At 38.3% G+C, this 25,761-nt stretch overlaps 1 protein-coding gene across 1 annotated transcript in view; it reads left to right on the top strand.

Annotated features, from left to right (window-relative positions):
* Rab3c (RAB3C, member RAS oncogene family) overlaps positions 1 to 25,761 on the top strand; it is a 183,659-nt gene that overhangs the window by 56,571 nt on the left and 101,327 nt on the right. The window lies entirely within an intron of this gene.

Below are 25,761 nucleotides of genomic sequence, written 5' to 3'. Positions count from 1 at the left end.
GAGAGGCCACCTTAAATGCCCTCCCCTGATTATGAGATTGATGACTGACTCATATGCCTTCATCCAGCAGCTGGTGGAAGTAGAAGCAGACACCCATAACTAATCACCGATCTGAACTGGAACCTAGATGCAGAGAAGGACCAGTGAAGAGCACAGAGGTCCAGACCAGGCTGATGAAACACACAGAAACAGTTGACCTGAACATCCAGGAACTCTTACTCCCCAGTCTGATAGCTGGAATACCAGCATGGGACTGATCCAGACCCCAGGAACATGGGTTTCTGTGAGGAAACCTCAGAAATCCATGGGACCTCCTGTAGAAGCCCAGTATTTATCCCTTGCATTTGGGATATGCAATGGAAGCCCATTCCATATAAAGGAATACTCCCTAAGCCAAGAAACACGGGGGTGGGCCTAGGCCCTATCCCAAAGGATATGAAAGACTCTGATGACACCCTATGGAAGGCCTCACCATCCAGGGGGAGCAGAAAAGATATGTGACAGATAAGGTTTTAGTTGGGGGGGGGGTAGGGGAGGACAGGTGGGAGAAGGGAACAGGGATTGTAATGTAAAACAATCCTGTTTCTAATTCAAATAAAAAAGTTGGAAAAAAAAAAAAGAAATGGAATGTTTGGGTTCGGTGCAGAATGGGACTCTGAGCTCATTCTTTCTGAGTTTGCCAGCAGATTTTTGAGCCATTCAAATTTTCACTTATTTCTCTGGGAATCTGAATTTGCTCCCTGGATCTTTCAAATGGCCATTGGCCACTAATGTAAAAGCTGAATTAAATAAGGTAGTTTTGTGTGTAGTGAGGGCAGTGTGTCCTTAATTAGTCAAAGAAAAGGAAGGATTTAGTTTATTTGTGAACAAGTACTAAGAATTTTCTCATCCAAAGAAGATGTTACATCCCAGAAACACTGCCAGTCACTGAGCTATTTGTTCATTAGACCATGGCTTTCTCCTTTAAGATCCTAGAGCCTAACCATAAATAAATAAATAAATGACTTTGCCAGATCATTTGACCAAGGAGACTTACTATGCTTAAAAACCATGTCAGGGACAACTCAGAAAGATCATACGTTTTTGGATGTGGGTGGCTTTATTGAAATGAATTGTGAAAAGAAAATGACCTTGATAATTGTATGTTTTAGCAAAATAACAGCTAGTAAGCACCAACTTAGAAAAAGAATTAGTTTTCTTTCTATTAGTTTGCCATTGATAGAATAAGTTGCTATCAACTTAAGACTTTAAATGCCACATATTTATTCTTTTATAGTTATCAAGATCAGAAATCCAAAATCAGTGTCCTTGGAACAAAGCCAGGGTGTCTGCAGGGCTGTGTTCCTTCTGATGAGTCCAGTGAAGAGAAAGTCTGGGCTCACAGCTTCCTGGCCCCTCTATTATCACATTTGCTTCCACGTTTTTCCTATGTCATCATTATGAGGACTCTGTCTTTACATTGGGCCTATGTAGATAACCCAGGATAATACCCCAAGATGAAAGCTTTATTTACTCACATTTTCTACATCCCTTTCCACCTTGAATTGGTATGTCACAGGCTCAATATGTGGACATCATTGGAAGGATATTATTAGCCTATCACATACCCCTTGTTTCATTGCTTTATTTTAAAAGTAGTTAATTAAGTCATAAGGGGAGAAAGGCTTAGATTTTTCTTCAACATTTGTAGATCCATCAACAGATAACTGTATTTATGGGGAAATATAGTTATATGATTATTAATTGCTTATATCTACTTGTTTGCTTATCATCCATAAGACAAATGAAAATATCTGAGCATAGAAAGAAGGAATGTGTTGTTTTCCATGTCTATTTCATTTCATTAAAAATAAAGTACTTTTTTATTTTTTATTTTTTTAGAAAACAAAATACTTTTAATTGATAAATATATCCATATTTAAGACAATATACTAAAATATCTATAAATAATGCAATTGGGATACTGAGATGTTGCCAAAGCAAAGTTCTGTTTTATTCTTAAAGAAAATGAAACTGGCACTAAAATGTAATATTGTTTTGGAAAATTGAAGAAGCAATTGGACGAGTTGATGTGATGAGACTCATTCCCCACAAGAGCAGGCCTCGCATAAATAAATTAAGGTGAAGCAGCTTAAGAATTCTAAGTAAACAAGCACCCTTTACTTCTGTTGCTAGGAGGACAAGTTATGGCAGTGAGAATAGATGATAATTTTACCATCAGGAACCAAGGTGGAGAAAGGCGAAAAGAGGAAACATAAGCATTTAGGAGTTGTGGGTGGAGTTGAGAAACACAAAAAAGGAGCTGGAGATAAAACTTTTGAAGCCATAGTGTGAGGTTCCTGACCCCCCCCCATTGAAAATTAATACTCAGTTTAGAGGACAATGGGAATAATTGGGGACTTGGTGAAGAACAGGGTGTTTTCTAGATTTATCAGATAGCATTGTCTTGTGCATAAATTGAATTATAGAGAAAAGAAGTTGGCAAGGACCTAAGTAAATTGTAGAGGGGACAGTGCTAGAAGGTAGGCAGGAGAGATAGTGCCAGCAGGCAGATAGGCCTGAGTCCCTGAAAAGGAATCAGCTTGTCAGCTGGAGAGAGTGGGACTCAAAGAAAGCCAGGTTTGTGCAACAAGTGAGATATCATTAAGACAGTGTAATGTGTGAAGGTTTGGGTTGGGTGTTATTGCATTTAAGGTGTTTGCAGCTATGCGACTTGTGATGTCAGCTTCACTGGACATGGGTAGGCCAGGAAGGGAAGTCATGGTCAGAAAGAAAGCATGAGCCTTCTGCATTCTGGTGTCAATTTAAGCTATGAAATTTAAGAGTAGCCATGAGGTTCCTTGTCATTCATTTCATAACTAGGAAGTACTTTCAACTTGGGCCTTATTGCTACTCTCACCATTGTTATAATATAATGAAAAAGGCTTATTTAATTGTTATTGTTTTACACACACACAAAAACCCCTGAGTCTGTATAGTGTTTCTCATATGTACATGTGTTTAGGGCTGACTACTGGAATTGGATAACTTATCAGGGGATCCTCTCATCCCTGAAGAAAACTGATTCTTCTCTCAGCATTACTCTCCAGTTAAGAAGGGGGTCTGTGAAATTTCCTTCATCCACATTAGCATGTCAACTGGTGTTATCATTGTACAGGTATTGTTTAGGGAACCATATGGCTTAGATTTCATGGGTTCAACTTCCTTGTTATGTCTAGAAGTCACTATCTAGGAACAGTTACCCCTGAAATGGGAGGAAGTTTGGCACAGAAGAAGCTGAATGGGGTGGAATGATATAAATATAGAACTCATGTATAAAATACTCCAAAACTTAAATAAAAAGAAAATAATGAGAAATATGTGCAGGGACATTATCCTTTTAGGATATCATTTAAGATCATCTCACAAATACCAAGAAGGTTCAAGAGTTGTCAGTTTTCCCTAAATTCATGAAGGTTAGTTCTCAACAAGTCAAGCTGTATACTGTATGATGTATTGCCGTTAGGAGAGATGTGCAAGGGGTTGTGGGAATTAAGTGACTAGGAGATCCACATGGTTTAAGGGCATTAGGTCCAGTGTCTGGGCTATCTTGACAAACCATAATCTTGAGATTTACATACGTTCCTTGTCGTTGTTTGCTGCAGCGCTGAGAAGCGAACCACAGAACTCAACAAAATCCACATGGAGTTTATTAGGGAGGGAGATCGAGGAGAGGAGTTGGTGTTGGCCTACAGGGAAGGGCAAACCAGTACGAGGAATTTGCTTAAAAGGGAAAGCCTGTGTATGCATACACAGTCCTTATGCAGCCACAGAAGTCATGGTGTAGCCTTGCAATGGATGACATATCCATGCCACGCAGGGCCCTTTGAGCTGTCTAAGAATCTGCCTGAGTACCCATGTGTTTACCATGCCAGTTGACAGGGGTCAGGGTTAGCATAATGCCAGGATATCAACATTCCTGACCATGGGACCAGAGAGAAATGCCTCTATTGGGTCCTTAGAGAAGATGATGTCATCATATATTGTATCCTCAGAACAAAATGCATGCATATGTAAGAGAAGTGCCCAATGGATGTTTCTTTTAATACTTCCTAAAGAAGGACAAAAGTCTAAAAATAAACACAGTCTACCAAGAGCAAAGAGAGAAAGTACACTTTAGGAAATATTAGAAGAAACATTCCACATGAATCTCCTTACATTAACTGCAGGAAAGAATATATACAATTTATTTCCACTTGAATCCTTAGGACATGAAGTTTGAAGAATAATTAATCAATTTCTATTTCATCTGAGAGTCTTATTGCTTCTCCAATTACTATGCTACATTCCCAGTGAAAACCAGATTTGTCTTTATTTTTTTTATTGTTATGAGCAACTCACAATTATTTGCAACCAGTCTGCATTTTGTTTGAATCTGCAAACAGTTAGGCACAGTTACATATGATAGTAGCCTATCCACACAGAAACGTAGTCACAGGCTATGCTGCAAAATTTTCACTTGATCTTCAGAAACTGACTTCAGAAGGAGGTGGAAATATGATGTTATCTCACCAGGACAATGTACGCATTTTCCATCATTGCAGTAACAGATTGCTACCACTTTAATAACCTCAAGAACATCAACATATTAGGTAAATGCTCTGGGTATTGGGTGACTAGAGTGGGTCTGTGGGGCTATGATTCTTCTCAGAAGCTCTGAAAAAAAAAGGCCTTTTCTTTTCAGTTTCTAGCTTCCAGGAGCCACTTGCATCCTCTAGGTGCCAGCTCTGTCTGTCTTCAAAGCCAAACAACACAATGCCTTCTCTCTTCCTTTAAATCTTCTCTTTCTTATAAACACTCAGTGATTAGACAGGACCCACCCAAGAAAGCCAAAGAATCTCATCTCAAAGTTCTTAACATAATTATGCCTGCAAATTCCATCTGGCAAAAAAGGTCATGGATTTATGTAGAGCAGTAACTGGATTCCTTGTGATAAAATATCTCTGAGGAACCATCATTATAGCATCATCTATGACAACCATCCATCCATTTAATTAATACTTTTCCCCTTCAGGAGTGCTATCATAAATAAGTTCACTAAGTTAACTCTCCTTGGTGGGGGGGAGGTGTTGGTCTATTCTGTGAAAAAAAAATACTTTCTGTTATGGGCAGAGTTACATATGATAGTAGCCTATCCACACAGAAACGTAGTCACAGGCTATGCTGCAAAATTTTCACTTGATCTTCGGAAACTGACTTCAGAAGGAGGTGGAAATATGATGTTATAAAGATAATTTGTGAAGATACTTATGGCTGAAATATGAAATGAAAAGAAATTGGGCCATAATTAAGGCCAGGTAGGAGAGACAATTTCAGTCCAAGTTGGAGTAATAATAGCCTCAGTAAACATACAGTATTGGACGCATCAAGAAGTAGTCAGTCAAAGTAGGACAAAAACATTGAAAATCATCATCATTGGGCTGGTGAGAAGTTTTGTCAGGTAAAGTCACTTGCTGACAAGCCCAATGACCTGAATTCATCTCCAAGGCCAAGTCACACCAGTTATCCTCTAACTTCTGCCCCAGACACACATGCCATGGCAAATAAGCATGCATACATGTCAATAATTATAAATAAAATTTGAAAATAAAGAAAAATATCATTGTGGCAATTTTACAGTAAATATATGGAATAGTGTCAAAGTTGAAAAGGGCCGAGTAGAGGACAAAAAAAGACATAAGAGAAAGAATCAACAGGACCCAGGAATTAGAAGTCTGGGTAAAGAAAATAAAGAAAATAAATATAGTAGACAGCCTGTGTTGACAAGCTACAAGACTATAAATGGTATAACTACAGAGATCAAGTTTGATTTTTACAATTTCAAATAATATTCATAACATGTAACTATAAAGTGGTCTGAAGGCAGGAACTAAGAGGTGATGGTCAAAAGAGCTATGAAGGTCAAGGAAGGGAGGCTAAGAAGTTACATATAGCTCCTCTGGGAACAGTGGGTATAATTTGAGGTGAGGAAGCTTGTGTTCCAGTGTTCATCACATTCAGTTCATCATAATCAGAGATGATAATGGTGGCCATAAGAGGAAGAACCAAAGGCCTAAGCTTCTATGTAAGTGATTATTATTAATCTTCAAGCATTAGATCAGGGGTATACCAGTCCTACTGACTGATCTTGATGACCAACCATTAATTTCCTTGGAGAGATCTTAGCTACACTCAAGGCAAAGAAATATGCATATTTACTGAAGAAGTTAAGGTTGCTAAGCACATTGCATAGGAAAGGAGCTTATTAGTTAATAGCAGTGTAAATATGGGTTTTTCTTATTCTCTAAGCCCTCATGAAACAACAAACAAACAAAAAACAAACAAACAGGAGCTGGCAGTTGGCATAGCCATGCGTGGGAGTAAGGGGAAGTCTGACTTTCCAGGTGGTCAAATTGTACCTCAGGTACCAAGAGTTAGTGGATTCATCCTGGTGTACCTCACAAAACCCTAGAACCTAGAAACACCAGGAAAAAGGAGATGTGAAAGAGCCAGTTTTGTGGAATATATGGTACCTTTGACCCTAAAACAATGATATTAAAAGACTAATAGGAAGAAAGCTATGAGACAAATGAAGACAAGATCAAACTGTATACTTTAGGAAGATTTTTTTAAAGAGGAGCATGAGAGGGCTACTATTTTCTTCAACATTTACAATAGCTGTAGAGTTCTGATAGGAGAACAATTAAGACAATAGAGCTAATGTATTTTGCTCCAACTTCACTGTAAGAAGAAAAGGGTGTTTACCGTGGGGTATCTCTAAGCTCAATAATCCTCTGCTGGTGTAGGAAACCAAAACATAATATCAACTATTTAGACATTTCAAAAAAATATATTATTGAGAAATGTGGTCAAGATGATCAGTATTGCATAGAATATTGGAACCTTCCTTGAAAGATATTTTTCATAATATGCCTTTTAAATTTAGTTCATAGATTATTGTGATTAGTGTTAGCATTCATCAATGTCCAAATGAACAAATAAAGCTTGAGGGAAGAGAAGTAGGATATTTACTTAGGAGAAAGAAGCTCCAAGTAGGCTGGGTACAGATAGAGGACCTAGCATATTTTGTTGAAAGAGTATCAAGTCTGGATGCCATTACCTTCTCCAGTGGAAGTTACTGATACTAGCCCATTGAAGGCTATCACAGAGTAAGACAATGCTGAAAAGACTGAGGTGTTTGCTTATGAACTCATATGCATCAGTTTAGATAAGAACCACAGCAAAGAAGGACAGAGGATGGACAGTCCTGACTCCAGGGAGCAACCTAGACCACGGCTTCACAGCGGAGCCTTCAGAGCTCCCTGGTTCTTTGCAGAAGAGAGGAGACAAGAGAGCTCCAGGCATGCTCTGGACCACAGAGATGCTCCTGGTAGTGCTGACACAACACACTCCATTTTCTATTGTTCAGTCTCTACTCCCTGGCATCACTGTATCTGTACGTGCCAAGATCATCACTTCCAGAGAAAGCCAAGATGAAAATGTGGAGATGGAAAGTTGTGGAAGGAAATATAAGGAAGAAAGTGATAGAGGAACCCAAAAAATCATGTAAATAATGGAGTAAAGGAATAAACTGGGGGAGGAGCAAGCTGGAAATTGTTTGTTAGAATCTTTGTCAATTTTTACTGACACAATAATGTATTTTTCTTATAAAAAGACTCTAACTTGGATATGGTTTTGAAGTATGTGTTTACTCATCTTCTTTTGAGAAATTGAAATCTCTACTGGTAACTGCCAAAGATTAGCAAATGAAGGAAGGACTATGAACCTAGTTGAGATATATGAGGGAGCCATGCCTCTCCCTGGGCATTGAGCAGGTGTGGTACATTGCTTAAGCCTTTGTCATTCTATTAAAAGTCCCTGCTAATGTTGAAAATAAGTTCTTTATGTTGTAAGCACTCCAACTGTTGATGATTTTTCTGTAAGAAAAGACACTGAAGATACAGTAATTTGAATCCTTAATTGGCAGATATTAGACTCTCCCTTGTTGTGCCTTAAGCAGAAGGACTATTAGTCTAAAAGCCAGATGGAATGCTCTTATGCCAGGACCAGCCATCTTGAATACTCTATGGACTCTTTGAGATAACTATGCTAAAGGTTAAAGCTCTGATTGCCTTGGCTCCTGAAGATGTAGCCAACCAATGCTTTTTGAAATTATCTGTACTAGATTTTTGTTTGTTTTTTTTTCTGTAATAAGCCAGCATGAACTATAGATAGCTAGGAATTTCCACATCTATTGCCATAAAAGCTCTTCCCCTGCTGAAAGAACTACTGTGACAAATGCTAGGTGGCAAGGAGGCTGTTCTAAAACACCAGCCTTAATGACATTGAGTAGTACAAAGAGGCAGGACTCTGATCTCTCCAAAATGAAGAGTTGTGATTGGTTCAAACAAGTATATATGATTTGTCCAAACACTTCTTCCTGGGCAATGTGAGCAGGTTGTTTATCCTGGCTAAATTGATTTGCTGGGAAATATTCTTATGCTGCCTCTACTGATGTTGTAACTTCAGACTCAATAAAAACTGTTTTGGAGGAGTCTTTCCTTGTTTTCACTCAGTAGTGAAAGCTGACCTGGGGACAAGAACACAATAGACTACTAAGGGAGAGAGACGGAAACAACAGCAGGAATATCTTGACAATTGACTGGCAGCTGAAAAGTGTGGGCCTCTGTGGGAGTTTTAGAGTCAAAGAGGCAGCTTGACACCTGAAGAAGCTAGGCAGGTGCACACAAATTCAATAGTTCCTGGCCTCCAATTGCCAATGCTACAATCTGAAAGGTCCCGGCTTGTATCCAATGCCTGGTTCCCACCTCCAGCCCTAATTTTCAAGCACAGTTCAACAACTTGCTTGACAGGTGACAATCCAGAGGTGCAGTGCTGGCCTGCCACTCATCTTTCCTCCCTTTATCTGACAGTCTTACCATCTATTGGTGCCCATGCCCATGCCCGAGTGATTGTGTTCTGCCAAGGGGCTGAGCTGCTGAGCATCCCGTGGTAGTAGGATGTCCCCTGACATGCCCCTCATTCCTGACTGTAGTCTGGACAGAGGCAGGAGCTACAAGTCATCCTGGCAGTGGCCACCAAGTTGTGGAAAGGATCAGGCAGCCTCCTGCCTGCAACTGAAGAAGTTGTAAGCTGCCAGGCAGGACAAAGAAAAGAAGCAAAAATAGAGAGATGGATACGAGAGAACAGAGACCGACTAGAGCCTGCCAGGAGCCTTCACAGAAAACCTGAAAGCCCCAGTCACCAGAACAAGTTCAAGAGAGCAAGCAAGGCTTCAAGGGCAAGGTCTCAGACCTTGACATAGACCTTTAAATACTGATCTGCAACAAGAGCCTAGGGTACTGATATACAAGGCCTATGCAGGAGCTACAACACTTGTAAGGCTCAGCACCTTGATGACTGAGGCATTCAAGGGAATTGTGACATTAGGTGGTGTCACTTGCCTGCTTCTACCGGCCTTACTGATGCCCCTCCCTGCCCCCCCAACACCTTTTCTTTTACCCACACAGCACACAGAGTAAAGTTTAATTCAGGGACCCAGCTGTCCTAATCAGACAATGAAGGTGAAAAGGAGAAGATACCTGTCGATACTTTTGACCTAGAAATAAACTTATAAATAGAAGGCCACCTCTTTGCCCATGTAATTGTCCAGGAAAAGACAAATACCATTATTAGAGTAAGTTGGAAAGAGGTAGAATTTCTAATGTATGTAAGATCCTTCCAACAACCACAACAGTTTTGATGAGAGTCCAATAATCCTCAAAATAGAGTTGGAAAAAAATCTTTAAATTTTAAATCTCAAAATAATTTCCAGTCAGTGGCCAAGAACCCAAAGACGTTTTATGCTGCTAACAACCCAAACCACCCAGTTCTCCCGTGACTAAAAATGACATTGTAATTGCCTTTGTTTACTTTCGTGGTTAGCTGGGAAGACATCATCTTGTCAGCCTTCACGAGTTAAAGCCCTTCTAGAAATGATTGCGGTTCATTTGTCCACCCACTTAGATACGAAAATAGCCTGCTGTCTTCTCAGAACATTCGTTCACTTTCCAAATCGTATTTTATACCAAGTTTCAAAAGAGAAGGAGACACACCAGGATTGATTTTTATACCTAGTTCTGTTTCGTGTTTCCAACACCAGGGCGTGGTAGATTGTGTTTGCAAGTCAGTTGGCTTCATTGTCACTGTTTCTTTTCAGATATGAGTTTGCTAGAATTGGGCTATAAATGAAGTTAACTGCAGACTTAACAGTAGGTAACAATGAAGGCAATTGCCAGTGAATAAACCCTGGCAAACTGTCCAGTGACAATTTGCCTCATGGGACAGTTAAGATTTCACCTGTGTTTAGGAAATACTAATTAATGAATGCCAGGAATATCTCACCTAAGAATTTCTGGCTTATATGAATGTGGCATACACTGAAAAATATTCCAAAAAACAAGGATATCCAATTCAAAGGGAAAGAAGAATGTCTGTTGTCAGTACAAACTCTGTATTCCATACTCCAGATGTTAGTGCTATTGATCCTATTGATGAGATTCACTCAGAACACAGAGAAAGAAAGAATGTTGTCACTTAGGTGTATTGGCATAATATCTAATCATAATATCAGTTCATCGAGAACAGAAGAAAATTGGAGTGGCAGAAATGAAGGAGAGAGGGGATGATACACACTACACACATACCCTTGAAGGTTGTGTTAAAGTATTTTTATTAGATGTTTGGGTTAGTGAGGAAGTATGGGGGGGTGTCAGCTTTAGAAGAAGCTATGTCATGGGTGGATATATATTGGTGTTAGTTTTTCTTGTGCTCATAAACAAACAGAAGGCTCTTCTTCCAAATAGGGAAGCACTTAACAACTAGAGAGTAGTGGGGGCCACCAGCACAGGGTGCTGCTTGCTGAATAGCAAATAATAAAATCCACAGGAAAAGGAAAGTGCATCAAGGAAAGTAGAAGATGTTTGTCTCTTCAGGATAACCTGTGTGTAGGGAACAAACCAAGATATTCAGACAGTCTCTTAGCCCAGTCACTTACTGTAATGCAGTGAGTACAAGGGACATGTTGCCTTATACCTTACTCATGAGTGCCTGTGTCTCACTGTGATGCAGTGAGGATGAGGAACATGTTGTCTTGTCCTTTACTCATGAGCACCATCCCTGCATTCCTGGGATGAAGCCAACTTGATCATGGTGGATGAGTTCTCTGATGTGTTCTTGAATTCAATTTGTCAGTATTTGTTGAATATTTTTGCATCAATGTTCATGAGGGACATTGGTGTGTAATTCTCTTTTCTATCCTTCTGATTATTTAGGATATGGTATTATATGTTACATGAAAATGGGTTTAAAGGCGCTTCTCCATCATAGGATTTATTTTTAACCACTCTCATTCTATAAGTAGGTAAAGCAAACTTTATTTTTCTAACAAAAATTAGTTACTCGTGACTGAATTTAATTGCAAAAAATTGTAGGAGCAGGTCCAGTGTAGATAGAACTAGATTCTTTTGGTTTCTAGTCTAGAATTTCCCAGTGCCCATGTTAGTTGGAATCTCCAGAGATTAAAAAAAAAAAAGAGTTGACTTCTTTTCTTTTCATAACCTATTGAAAACATTGGTGATAAATTTTATACCATGAAATTTGGGTGCTTTTATTAGGAAAGGAAGTATGATCTACTTAAATTTAATATCTGTGGTTTAAAACACAAGCCTGTTTTAATGGAAATTCATGGTTGTCAATAAAGCTAAGAGAAGTCATCTTTTAAAGGAAAACTGGGCTTTTGGAATAGAGATAGGCAATACTCACTTTTCCAATCAGATTCCATGCATAAACTGATTTATTCCCAAGTACTATTATCCCCCAATGTTCCCTGCCTGTTCTCTTTCTCTCTCCCTCCTTTTTAGAAAGGTGCCCTGTGATTCCTAAATTAATTAGCTTGTATCTGGAAATGGAACAAATTGAATTTTACATGTCTCAGTGCTGATGTATGCATAACCATCTTCCTGCCACTTGGCTGCCTTTGGCCCCATTGCTCAATCTACCCCATTTTGCTGTTATCCTGCTCCCGGTGGCCCTGTGTTGCATTTAACAATGGCACGGGGGCTAGATAGCAATCTTCATTCAGTCCTTAAATATAAAACAGAGGCTTTTTGACTACTATTGAAATTTCAAGGGAAATTTAGGTTGAATTTTAGAAATTCAAATAAAAATTATCAGGTGCAGGCAACATTGGATGATCTAGAAAAAAAGTATAAATAAGACAGCAAGTATAGAAGTTTTTTGTGTTTGGATATAGCACATGCTGGTCATATTTAATGATAAACATTAATTTTACACTAATTTTGTACAGAGATAAGTCACTTCCAGCTCTGTTTTGTAGAGTGATAGCCTTAAGCTTGCTTCATACAGCCCATGTGTCCTCTGGATATGCCTATTTTTCAGCCTCTGCCTTGAACATCCAGCCCAACTTTATGTCTTTTATTTAGGAATATATGGCTAGTCTTCCTCATTTCCTGGCCTACCTTATAAGATGAGAAATGATAGATAGATAGATAGATAGATAGATAGATAGATAGATAGATGGGAAAACAGCGCTTAAAATAGTGGAAAATAAATTCCTGATTGGATAGTTCTTTTCATGGGCTATTAATTTCAGAACATCTATGCCCGAAGCCCCCTCCAAGTTAAAATTACTTTATTTGACATAGTTCTTGTACAGATATTTAATATCTAATTCAGTCATTAAAAATTATCTATAACATTAACCTTCCAATACCCTACTGTTTTGTAAGTCAATATTATCAATAATTTACATCTTATAGTCAAATCTCTTGTAGAATGCAGAAGTTCCTTTTTAAACACATTATCAAAGCCACTAAATAATATACTTTTTATTATTAAGCTTTTTATTTTGAGTCAATGATCTCTGTAATCATTGTCACCACTCCGGGGTTGGGCGTGATGGTTTTAATCCCATTGTAAAGTCAGCTTAGAGAATGTTCCAGGGGCCATCTCAGTCATCTTTGTCTTTTTTCCATTGCAACCTTTTTACTTTTATTGATTTGTATACCTTTGCTGTTTAACCATCTTGGGCATTTCATTCACAAGTAGGTTTTTGTGGCAGAAAGAGCTTGTAAAACATCAACCCTTTAGCAAATCAGACAACTATAACCATCATTTTCATGTTATTTGAGGAAAAGGGTGATATTTTGGGAAAACATGTCCATTTATAAAAACATTTTTATTTTGTTATCTGTTATCATGTTTTAAACAGGAGTGATTACTAATGATTTATAGCCATATCTTATATTTTGGCTGTGAGCCTAGCCTTTAATGGCTGAGCCACCTATAGCCATATCATGAAAATTATCTCCCAAGTTAGATTCTACATTAATATGTTCATTATTCTATGGAAAGTTTAAGAATTTAACAACTCAAACAATGTGTGTGAAAAAGATGCAAAACTAAAGAGCAACAATGAGGCAGCTTGCATGTACCACTGCATGTGAGGGCCCAGGCCACAGCCAAGTTACTTGTGACAACATGTTTGGTCATCATAACCGTCTATTCCTAAAAGCTTCATTTGTCAGTTGAATTATTACCTGCAGAGAAGTTGATTGATTTGCCCAAAGACACGAGCTCAAATCATGGAGATGAACCACTAATACACATCATTCAGTCCTATGGTCCCTTTACTTACCCACCACTAGTAAAATTGTCAGCATCAGAATGTGCACATCACCAGAATCAGTGGCCAAGATTACTCAGGAAGAACTTCTGAGACTGCTTCACCTTGCTGTCAAGTGCAATTTATAAATTTTGGTGAGAAGGGATTGGTATCCTACTATTGCCCTGAAAGGCAGAGGTAAAAGGACATCCCATGCCAACTAGTAGCAACATCAGAATTCTAGTTGTTGACTAAAAAAGGAAAGAAACCATTCTCCTGGTTATGCTTACCAGCAGCTTGCAACATGTTTAGGTACCAAGAACCATCCCTTCATCTTTCCATGAAGTATGATGAATTCAATCAAAAGCAACCTGACACTCTTGCTCATCTGCCTGCTTCTCACACTGTGAGGTAACTCCGCAGGTTGTGCTTGTAGCCTGTGGCTTGGAGCAGAGGGAAGAACACAGGGGTCACAGGGTGGCCTTATTAGCCCAGCACAATGCTCAGGTTGGGGTAGCCAGCCCAAGTGGTCCAGCTGGAGACCCTTAGTTTTTCCTGCAGAGGGTCCTTAGGTGCCAGTACCTCTGCTCACATTTTCCCATTAAGCTTTTCAGGCAGCACAGTCTGTTTGCAGAGTAAGAAAAATACACTGTCTGGCACAGGAGTCCTAAAAGGATGTTTTGTGTGAAAATGGAAATGTGAATGATAGAACACTAACTAAACCCTTCCTGGCTTCCCAATCCACCAACCATGTTGACAGAAAAACTGAAATGTGAGAAAAATGCTTTTCTGGGCTGCTACATGTTTCCTGGAATTATTTAAGCTGATTTGCTCTATTTGCAATGCTGCAATTTCATGAGGCAAGTCTTCACTATGAAATACTTTTTAAATCCCTAAATTCTGCTAATAGGCATGTTTTATTTCCCAGAAAAAAAATTATGTGTCCAAGATAATCTTTCTTCTTAAATTTGAAGTATTAGGTTTCCTAATGCATGCTTTTATCCCAGCACTAGAGAATCAGAGACAGGTGAATCTTTGTGGGTTCAAGGCCAAAATTAAAACAAAACAACAACAAAAACAAGTTTATTTTCTTAATTTAGATTTGAAATGTTGACATAATATTTTATTATGGAGAACCTGTATCATTTCTACTGTAGACATATGTTAACATAGGTTCTTTCCCACTTTTTTATTTTCTTTTATTTTCTATTGACCTAGAAATTGTAGGGCTGGTCCATTTGTAATTCTTAGAAGTTTGCTTTTTCTGACAGCAGAAAAGGTGACCCCGATTCTGTAGAATAAATGCTATAGATGTTATTCTGTCTCAGGGTTAATCTGACTTTATATGTTGTATTCTTGTGGGTTTTCATCAGGTTTTATCATTTAAAAAACCAACAATAACAGTAACGGCGTAAAAGGGACCCTGAGTCCCACAATGCTCCCTGAATCCTTCAGTGCTCCCTGAACCTCATAGTGCTCACTGCTACTCTCCATTTTGTCTTCCCTGGTGGCACGGCACTCCTTCTACAGAGGGAATTGCAGTCCTCAAGCTAGGATGATTTCTAGGCTGTTCCATTTTGTTCAGGTGAGGATGTGGCTTCATTTCCCTCAATAAACTTTAGTCCTGAGTGAAATGAAGATGCAGTTCTGCTCTAGGAACTACCTCAAATCCTCAATGCTGATAGGAAGCTTGGTAGAAAGAAACCACTGGGTGACCGAAGACTTCTTCAGGTGTACCATCAGTATGTTCAACAAAGCCTTTCTTCATCTGACTTTGAGGGAGGCTTCTGAATCCAGCCTGTGATTTCAGTTACTCCAGTTATAGAGACAAGCACCAGAGTCAGATCAAAGTTAGTATCTGCTCTGCACAGAAAGGAAAGATTGAATACTTCAGCAGCAACCAAGGCCAACTCTAGATAGTTTCTACATCACCAAAATGTGGAGGCTAAAGTTAGGATTTGTAATCTAATTATCTGTGCAATCTTGAAGTCTCATTTGAAATTTATCTTAAGAAGTTTCAGGTCACTTTATTCCTTGTAAAACTTGATATTATGTTATCTCATATGGAAATGTGAAGTCCCTAAAGTCCGAGGCTGTCTAAGACTTCAGTCTAAATACTCAATCTGAGTACTATTTCATGTTTTATTATTGACTCAACAACTCAGAAAAGAGTCCTGAACCATTTAAAATTGCCTTTAGTGTTTGCATTTTTAAATTTGCCTATAAAATAATCTCATTATATTTTTTAATTATTTAAGTTGAAAGATGGTTTTAAAAGAAACAAGGAATTGGACCCACTTATAAAAAAACAATTGCATATCCTATTTTTGGCATATGTGTGTGTATTCATGTCTGTGGGTATCTGTGTGTACATGGATGCCCATGTGTGAATATGAATGTGGAGGTCTAAGGTCAACAATTGATAGCATCATCAAGCTGAAGCAAACCCTTTCCTTCCCAAGGTACTTTTGGTCATGGTGTTGTATCACAGCCATAGAAACCCTAAGACTGCAGTTGTGTTATTTTTGAGTCATGCCAAGATTTTTTCCTTGCCAGCCATTTCTTATATAGCTCCTTTGCCTTTGATCTCCAGTATGCCCCAGACAATACTGCCAATCTCATGTTGCTCACATCTGCCTCACAGGCAGTTGCTTGCTGCATGCTCCATCCTCCAGTGGGCTGTAAACAAGGAGACACTGTCGACAGTTCTCTTTTTCTAGCATTTGATTTCTACATGTTCATTCCCCATTGTCTCTCTTTATATGTTAGAGACTTCATCCATCAGACATAAGCTTAGTTTTAAGTTTTTCTTGTCTTCAGCTGAAGTAGTTTGAAATACAGAAATTGTGCTTTAATCTTGAACTCATGTAACCTGTCAGGTCTCTTGCTTCATTAAAGATCAGAGTAGTCATTGAAATAAAAGTGAGCAGAAATCCCTAGAGAAATCAATGAACAGTACCAGCTGATAGTCATGGTAGGAGTTGAACCGTGCATTTCATCTCTGAATGCTGTTCTATTTTTAAGGCAGGGCAGATGGAAGGAGAGAAGAGGGCATGCAGATACCGGATGACCCTGAAGGAAAAATGCCTTTCTTTTCTTTTCTCCTCTAGGGGATGGATGAGTAAGGAATAATATTCTATTGATACATCCAGTTTTGTGTTCACATACTTCCTGTTGGGATCTTGCAGGCTAGATTCAATTCTTAGATCTTATTAATGTGGATGGTAATAATAGTATAAAATATAGGTATAATGTATAGAGAATATGTTCGTATTTAATATTTATGGTTATACTCAGAATGAGGTGTTAATTCATTTTCAATTTCAAGAAACCTATTCAGAGGGGTTAAAGGACATCTCTAAAGCCACCAGCATATGCATCCCAGAGGTATTGGTAGGATTCCAATTGTTCTAGTTACAAAGCCCTTGCTTTCCATTTGTTGCTGCTTCAGGGCCTGGGCTATTCCCATTTATTGAGCACTTGATACACACAAGACATCTTTATGTTAATATATGCTATTTATTTATCCCAACAACCTTGAGAAGGTAAACAATGCTGTTATTTCAGCCAGAAAGTGAAAACTCAAAGGAATTTAGCTATCCAAGAACATGTAGCTGGTATCAGATCATGAATGAAACTTTTTCCTTCGCATTGTATATTGTCAAGGTTGCTCTAGCATAAACAAGGATTTGCCCTCAGAAACTTTTCCCTTGTGTGTATATGATGATAGGATAAAAGTAGGTATGGGTTTGTATTGCTCATTCTTAGAACCCGTTGAATTTTCAAATACCAGGCAAAATCTCTGCAATATTTCAACACTATTTGAGTCCCTTTAGAGGGGACATGAGAAGGCAATATACAGATGATAAATATCTGTCAATACGTTAACTTCATGACAGATTTCTACTGTGTCACTATTTGTAGCAATGTTCTGCCCAACTACCTATGCCTTTTCATGAGTCATGATCTGAATATATCTCATAGGCTTCCTGTCACTTTTGCTACAGTTAAAATAAGATTGGGCAAAGTGTATAATTTTTTAAGGTAAGGATACTTGTAGGCACACATCGCAGGTGGACTATGCACTTTGAATGACATGATCTGTCAGTGTAGGTTCATAGACTGTGATGAATGTATTATTGTGGTACCAGATGTTCATAGTGCAGGATGCTAGGCATGTGTGGTGGAAGAATACAGATGGAGTCTCTATATCTTTTGCCCAATTTTGATGATAATCTAAAACTTACCTTAAAGTAAAAATAAATGGAGTCCATCATTTGAAAACAAAAACGAAAGCTTGGGTTTGTTGAATCTATTTGAAATTGCCATTGTTATACCCAGTTTGGCATTTTTATTTGTGTCTGATCATCTAGTGATAAAACAGACTAGATGTCCAGATTGCTAGTAAAATAAGAAGAAGGATTTTCAAAGCCACTTGTACTTCCTGTTTCTCCTTTCCCTGTGAAGGACTGATGGACTATTGGGAGGTGAGAGAAGCCCACCCACCTAGACAGACAGGGAGTTGCAGTTCTTGCTTGGCTTCTTCAGCATCTGACCTGCAGCAGTGCTGGTTTTCTGTGTAACACCTTCAGGGAGCCACCCAGGGCTCTCTTTGCACATTTGCAAGCAACAGAAATTTAACCCTTCTTTATCTTCCTTCCCCCATTAGAATATCTTATCTTTCTCTATGCTTATCTGTGAGACAGGTTTTCTAGAAGGTGGCTGACTACAACTTGTCTCCAGTACAATGCCTTGCTGTGGTGTTTCTTATTTCTGAGGAAGCTCACATAATATATCCATAAGGATGACCTGTGGGGACTTCTTTCTTTCTTCTGCCTCCCCCTTCTCAAATCGGCTGTCCTCCAGATAACAACTATTTCTATTCAAGGCAGATCAACAGCCCCATTACTTGCATCCAACCAGCCACGGCTCTGGGCTTGTGTTGAGTGAAAACTTCCATCCTTTGTGAGGAGTCCCTTTGAATCTTAGTGGGCAAATTAAGGTAAAAGTCTCACACACACAATCCTGTAAGTGTAGTGCATTTGATCTGATGCAAGCATTTTGTATTTCACTCTGTGAAGAACAAGAACAGCCACCTTCACTGAAAGCTCAAAATTGCCTATTTTTTATGTATTTACGCCTCGGGATTTCAAGGGGGAAAAATGAGCACAATCAAAATCCCACTGGGAAGAAGCATGTCAAAAAAGATTAATTAGAAAGAAAGTAAAAATGGTGTCTCTCTGTCTTTGTGCTAAACAATCACAGAGACAAAACTCCTTAAATGAAATGAGAAAAAAGGTGCCTTTACACAGTTTGGGCTGTGAATTTTATTAAGATCATAAAGAGAGTTCATCAGAGTATTTAAGTCGTATTTACCAAAAAGTGTCTCTGAGTTTCATAAGCAAAAACACATAAGAGGGATGTATGTCAGGGAATTTCTGACAGCAGAGTCAAAGATCCCCTGTAAAAGAGCTATATATGGCCGTTCCTCTCTGCCAGCAAAGATGAATTGCCATGGCAACACTACCATGAAATAATAGGTCAAGTTCTATCCCTCTGCCTCGGGCTGAATTTATTAGGCTTTACTTAGAAGTAGATGCCATTGTAAAATGAAGGTTTGGGTATTTCAGAGCTAAACATTATAGCAAGTTAAATCTGATCAATATGATCTCCAATATAGGTTAGGGGAAGACTTAGATTGATTAAATGAGTGTTTAGGGGCTAGTTTATTAATGTTCTTTTCTGAAATGTGGTCTCATTTTCACAGATGTGTTTGTAACAAAGTGTGTGAAAATGGATTTCTACTGATTGCTTGCACAAGGTCAGCAGGGGAAAGTGGTTTATAAATTTTATTTTAATGGATGACTAACTGTGATAAAGAAAAAGTTCTTATTTCATTCCCAAAATCAGTATGCAGCAAAAGGCATTAAACATTTAAGAGGCTATTTTTGTTTGCTCTCCTCGGAATACTAAATGGAATGATGCTTCATGCCTATTTGTAGGAATAAAAAATTAAATACATCTTGGGGAAAGTAACATACTATAAAGTAAGATGTGTAGTCATTATTTTGCTTTTTTTGAGGGAGTTGTGTCTCCTATGACATTAACTGTTTTTTTAAACAGTATCTCAATCATTTAGGAGTAAAATTCTAATGTGAGGGAATACATAAATTTTGTCACATCAAGCAAAACTGTTTCATTTTCTAATGGGACATAATTACTAGAATAGGGAGGGAGGGAGACAGTCCAGTTTTTTTCAAGACCAGTATATATTAAATCATCTCTTTAAATGATTAAATTTATGTAAGTAGAATATGGTAGTATATTTTAGTATTATATCTTTCCTGATGTCACAGAAGGCTATGCTTAGACTTCTCTGTAAGGCTACCTTTAATTTTCTTTTCTTTTTTTTTTCTTGGAGTAACTTAATAAAGGTTGTGCAGATATCTGTGAAATTTATATTGCTTTTGCTCTGCTCACGAAGATGGGAAATCAGAATCGGTGGCTACATTCATTTCCCAGTGCAGCCTATTGAAGTGTAATAAATTGATTGGGCTAAACAACCAGCATTCATCATCTCCAACTTCTGGAGGCTGAGAATCTGACTTTGTAGTGCAGGTACAGCCTTGCTCTCTGTGGTCTAGAAGAGATGATCTTCCCTGACTTTCCTTTAGTTTCTAGAGAATGCCTGTAGTTCTTGGCATACCATCTCTTGAAATACAACGTTCCAGTCCCATTCTATGTCTTTATAGCTTTCTTGTTTATGTGTATTGTGTTTTGACTCTCTTTTTGTTTTAATAACTATGTCTTTTCAAAAATACCTGTATATGTCCAGGGTGGGCAGGGGACAGGATACAAGTGCCTACAGAGGCCAGATGTATTGTATCACTCCTGGAACTGGAGTTCCAGGCATTTGCAAGCTTTCTGACATGGTGTGAGGAATTGAATCTGGGTCCTCTACAAGAGCATTATATTTTCTTAAGCCAATGAGCCATCCCTCCAGCCCCATCTTCTCATTTCCTGAAAACTCTAGCCACAAGAGTAGAAGCCACCTAATTTTGTATGGCATCACTTATGTTAGGTTGCATTTGCAAAGACCAGAGAGGGCCTGCGATGAAAACTTGAAGATAACCAATCCATAACAGCCACTGAGCTAAAGGACTCCATCTCGTAGTAAACTGTTTCCATCACAATTTTAAATCAGTATGTTGTCTGATTCTTTGTATGTATCTTTCACAATTTTCATCCTTTTTATTTTTGGAACAATGGTGTTCTGCTTAATAAAGATCTTCAATAGGTATAATTTTGCAGTATCCAAAAATCTATCTAGAGTGCATATATGTGATATATCTTTACCTTCCGTGACTATTAATAAATGCTTATTAGAGATTTATTGGATGAATTGAACAATATTAATATGAAACTATACAGATATAATTTATTCTTTCTTGATTATTCCAAACAATTCCTTGAGGTAAAACTGTAGTTACATATTAGTTAAAAGATTATCATTTGTCCAGATGCAGAGAAGGACCAGTGAAGAGCACAGAGGTCCAGACCAGGCTGGTGAAACATACAGAAACAGCTGACCTGAACATCCGGGAACTCTTGTTCCCCAGTCTGATAGCTGGAATACCAGCATGGGACTGATCCAGACCCCAGGAACATGGGTTTCTGTGAGGAAATCTCAGAAATCTATGGGACCTCCTGTAGAAGCCCAGTATTTATCCCTAGCATAGGTGTGGACTTTGGGAGCCTATTCCATATAGTGGAATACTCCCTGAGCCAAGACACACAGGGGTGGGCCTAGGCCCTTCCCAAAAGATACGAAAGACTCTGATGACACCCTATGGAAGGCCTCACCATCCAGGGGAAGCAGAAAAGATATGTGACAGATAAGGTTTTAGTTGGGGGGGGGTTAGGGGAGGTCGGGTGGGAAAAGGGAACTGGGATTGTCATGTAAAACAATCCTGTTTCTAATTCAAATAAAAAAAGTTGGGAAAAAAAAAGAAAAAGAAAAATATAGTTTCAAATTAATTAAATGAAAAAAAAAGATTACCATTTGCTTAAATGACTGGTTATTTATTTCACTTTCTTGTGTCCATTTGGATATTCATTGGTGAAAGTGAGTTTTATGTCTTGGGTTACAGTATTCCTACCCCTCCCCCATTTCTGTTGTTTTCTCATTGAGTTATTATATATGACTTCATTTATCTTAATTAAATTACTTTTGTCACTCAGTTAATACTAATACACTTTGATTTGATTTCTCCAGCTATAAAAAAAAGCCTGCTTTATTTCATGCCATTATTTTCTGTTCTTCAATTTAATTGTGTGTGTGTGTGTGTGTGTGTGTGTGTGTGTGTGCTTGTAAACATTCAATAAATGCATTTTGGTTGTGGTTATCTTGTGTTATATTTCTTTACTAATAGGTCATTCCATTTTCCCTTTAATTTGATATGGAAATAAGTAGAGAAAGAAGAAATAAATTGTAGTGTAATCCTACTTTACAAATGGAAGCTATTTCCACAGTCTTAAAACTGTATATTATCTCTGCTTGACTTCAGAATGCTTTGAAAGTGCAATTAAGAGAAAGTTCTATTGGGGAAAATCACCGAAGGCAAAAAACAAAGAAGGAAATGGCACAGTTCACATTGAAAGAGTTCTTAGCTACTTTTCATCAGGCTGCTAATATTTTCCATTTTATGAGTCTTTTCTAGACAGATAGTCATGCATTTGTTACTAAACTACCATTATATCAAAACTGCTTCCTGAAATCAATATTTGTACAGCAAAATATTTGAACTAACTAAAACGATTTTTTTCTATATAGAGGAACAAGAGTGTTGCTTGTAGAAGAAACATTTCTCATCTTGTAGTCACATTTCCATCCGTTGTTTTCTCTGTGAGGGATTCCCAACCACATTTATTTCCATCATGAGAAGATGACATTTATAGGAAACCAACATATAGTCCCAGCTGTTAGTAAATCAGCAGGAAGAACAGGACTGAGATGTTGAAACCCAGTGAGGACAGACACCATTTTGTCGGCTATCTTCTGGACTATTCATGTTTAATTACAGTAGTGGCACTTGACATTATAAAATGTTCCTTTATTTTAAATATAACCTTTTATCATCATTAGTAAATGTCAAATGTAATGAAGTATTTTCCTGCCTTCCTCTTCCCAGTAAAATAGTAAGGAAATGTTATTAAGCTTGCAATCCTGAAATTCTTTTCAATACCAAGGCCAGCAGGGTGTCAGCGTGGTGTGAGAGTATTAGACTAGGTTTAATGTTTATATTATTCTCCTTTTGGGAGGAATTTTCCTATTTGTGCTTCTTCCTACACTTGCCTTCTCTGGTACAATTTCTTGTTTTGCCTGAGTGCTTTAGTGACAAATAATTCCAATTGGATTGTGTTTCTGGGTTCAGTCAGAAAGATGTTGGAGATCTGACCCCTTGATGTGACGACTTCTATCCGAAAGCATAGTCTTTCTTCTTCTTTTTTTCTTTAGTTACTTATCTGTCTATCCCTCCCCTAAACTTAGATATGTAATGGTTACTCAACCCTGTGGTTTCCAGCAGCTTCCTGTAACATTTCAATTACAGTATAGTGGAATCATGATTTTTGCTATCTCAACGATTAAAAAGAAAATCCTACAGTGTGAAACTGATATATTCTATGACAATACCTCTTTACCAAACAATAAAATTAACATCCTGTGAGAAGGGAACACTATCACCAAAAAAGGTCAGAGAGATAAAGCCACAGTTTCCTAAGACATTTACGAGCAGGCTGTGTTGAAAACAGGCTTGACGGTGGTCTGGTCACCTTTCTCAGTATCTCCAGTCTGTTTTCAGGCTTCCTTTATGACAAAATGAGAGAAAAGCTGTGTGCTGTGCAGAGAATAGAGGTGGCATGGCATCATCAGCATGTGCCCCTGGTATTCCGTGTATGCCAAGAAAGAAAAGCAAGCTGCTCAAAGCTACCTGACCATGGATGGGGCTGGGATATGCTGCATAGTATATTCTGAAAAATATGAAGTCAGGAAGAACGTGGGGAAGGTTTTAAATGATCTAATCTAACTAGTAGCAAGGGACTCTGCTCCCCAGAGAAACAAAGCATCCTACCATGTCTTTGACTATCCCATGCTCTTGTAAGAATGCTTGTCAGGAATTTAGCTCTGGCATTCTTTGTGTGTTCTCTTCTTAGTTTCCTTAGTTTCATGGCTACATATACTGTTAACTAAATTAAGTTCATGACTTCCTGAGAACACACAAAAAGACTCAACATTAGCTTCTCTCTGCCCAGTTAGTTTCTATATTTGTTCCAATTATATGCAGTTGATATCCCAGGCATCTACATTATCATAATATTTATAAAACATTAAGCAAATCATAACAAAATATTCAAGTAATTGCTAGGAAACCCTTACTTATTATACTAGAATGTCACTAAGAAGCTTTTATTTCTGTTATTATGGTTAGAATATGACTTCTTACTAATTAGTCAGTTACAATTTGCATATACAGTTTTCCTAATGATTTTAATACTACTTTTCCTATTAAAGATAGGAATTGTTTTCTTTGGCATAATACAAACTCACTTTCTATTATGCTTTCATTTTCTGTTGCTTTCTTTCACTGGAAGTGCATTCTAAAAGCTTCCTCACAAGCTTTCCTTAATTGCTGTGCATTTGAAAACTAATCTGTTTCATCCAAACTTAAATTCTCATTTTCTCTGATAAAACCTTATCCAGAGAAGCATGTGTTCCTGTTGGCTTTTCAAAGTCACACTCTTGGCTAAGTCGGTTCTAGTGCCACTCAGACTCATTCACCTAGCCTGGCCTCCTCTGATCACTCTCCTCTGAACCTGTAGTGGCAGACAAATATGGCAAACAAGATATCAAGGAACTGTGAGCAATCTTATGTTCCTCTCTACTGCATTGCTGGATGTCAGGATCCAACTGGGATGATGTCTACGGGTGGAATTCAAAATCCAACATGGGCTCCATGGGATCTCGATGTGATTTTGATGGTATAGGAAGCTGTTTTTGCATCACCCAACAAGTTAGCTCTCCCTCTGAAGCCTACTAGGTCTTAGAAGGATCTGGGGTACACTCTGTTTATAGGCATCTTAGGCATGAGTGAGGAAGAGGGTCCAGGCTAAGTTAGAAAGAAGGTAACTTTTGTTCAAAACATCAAGCTCCTATAGAGTTTATGCAAAGAGAAGCTAAGTATCATCTGCAAAGACTGTGGGAAAGGGGAAAACCTATTAGAAATGATGCTTGTAATCCTGAGAGAAGAGAGGAGGAGCCATAGTGTGAACCAAGGAACTGTTCTTCCTGTACAGTGTCTGTGATGGGTAGCAGACTCCTTTAGAGTATTTGCCTGCTCAGAGTTCTGATTTCACTGCCACATGCCGTGACCTTTGCAGACATTACTACTTCCTTCATTTGTAAGTTGATGTCTATCTACAATCTTAAGTTAGCCCTGACATCACAAAAAAAAAAAATGAAACCTTGTGCTTGTCATTTATTAGTGACTGTTTGTCCTGTACTTTTTGAGAAGCCCTGGAACCCCAGTGCACTTGCTTAGCTTTAGAAGGGTTCGATTTACAAAGGTTCAGATACTTGTCTCTGACCCTCAACCATGTGATAGAGGTGCAGGAACTCAAGTTCACATTTGTTCATCTAGCTCAGACATTAAAGAAAGTGCTTTATTGTCATCTCACAGATGATTAAGCTGACATTGTACTGTAACCTCCTTAAAAGTAGGAACATGTTCCTTTTGTTCTCACACCAGCTGATATTCATGGACAGACAATTCATAAAGGCATTGTGTTGGAGCCGAGGTATCCCTCTGGTTTTAAACTATGTTGAGTCACCAATTTCAGATTGATGTAATCTTTTTCTTTCTATAGTTGTATGCTGGTTGGTGGGGAGTAAACTTTGATATTCATACAAAAAAAGAAGAAAACATGAAGGAAAGAATAGAGGGAGAAAAGGAGGGACAGGGAGGGATGGAGGGAGTGAGGGAGAAAGGGAGAGCAGGAGG

Source organism: Cricetulus griseus, chromosome 2 (genome assembly GCF_003668045.3).
Source record: "Cricetulus griseus strain 17A/GY chromosome 2, alternate assembly CriGri-PICRH-1.0, whole genome shotgun sequence".
Lineage (NCBI taxonomy): Eukaryota > Metazoa > Chordata > Mammalia > Rodentia > Cricetidae > Cricetulus > Cricetulus griseus.
This window is presented reverse-complemented; position numbering and strand designations above follow the sequence as displayed.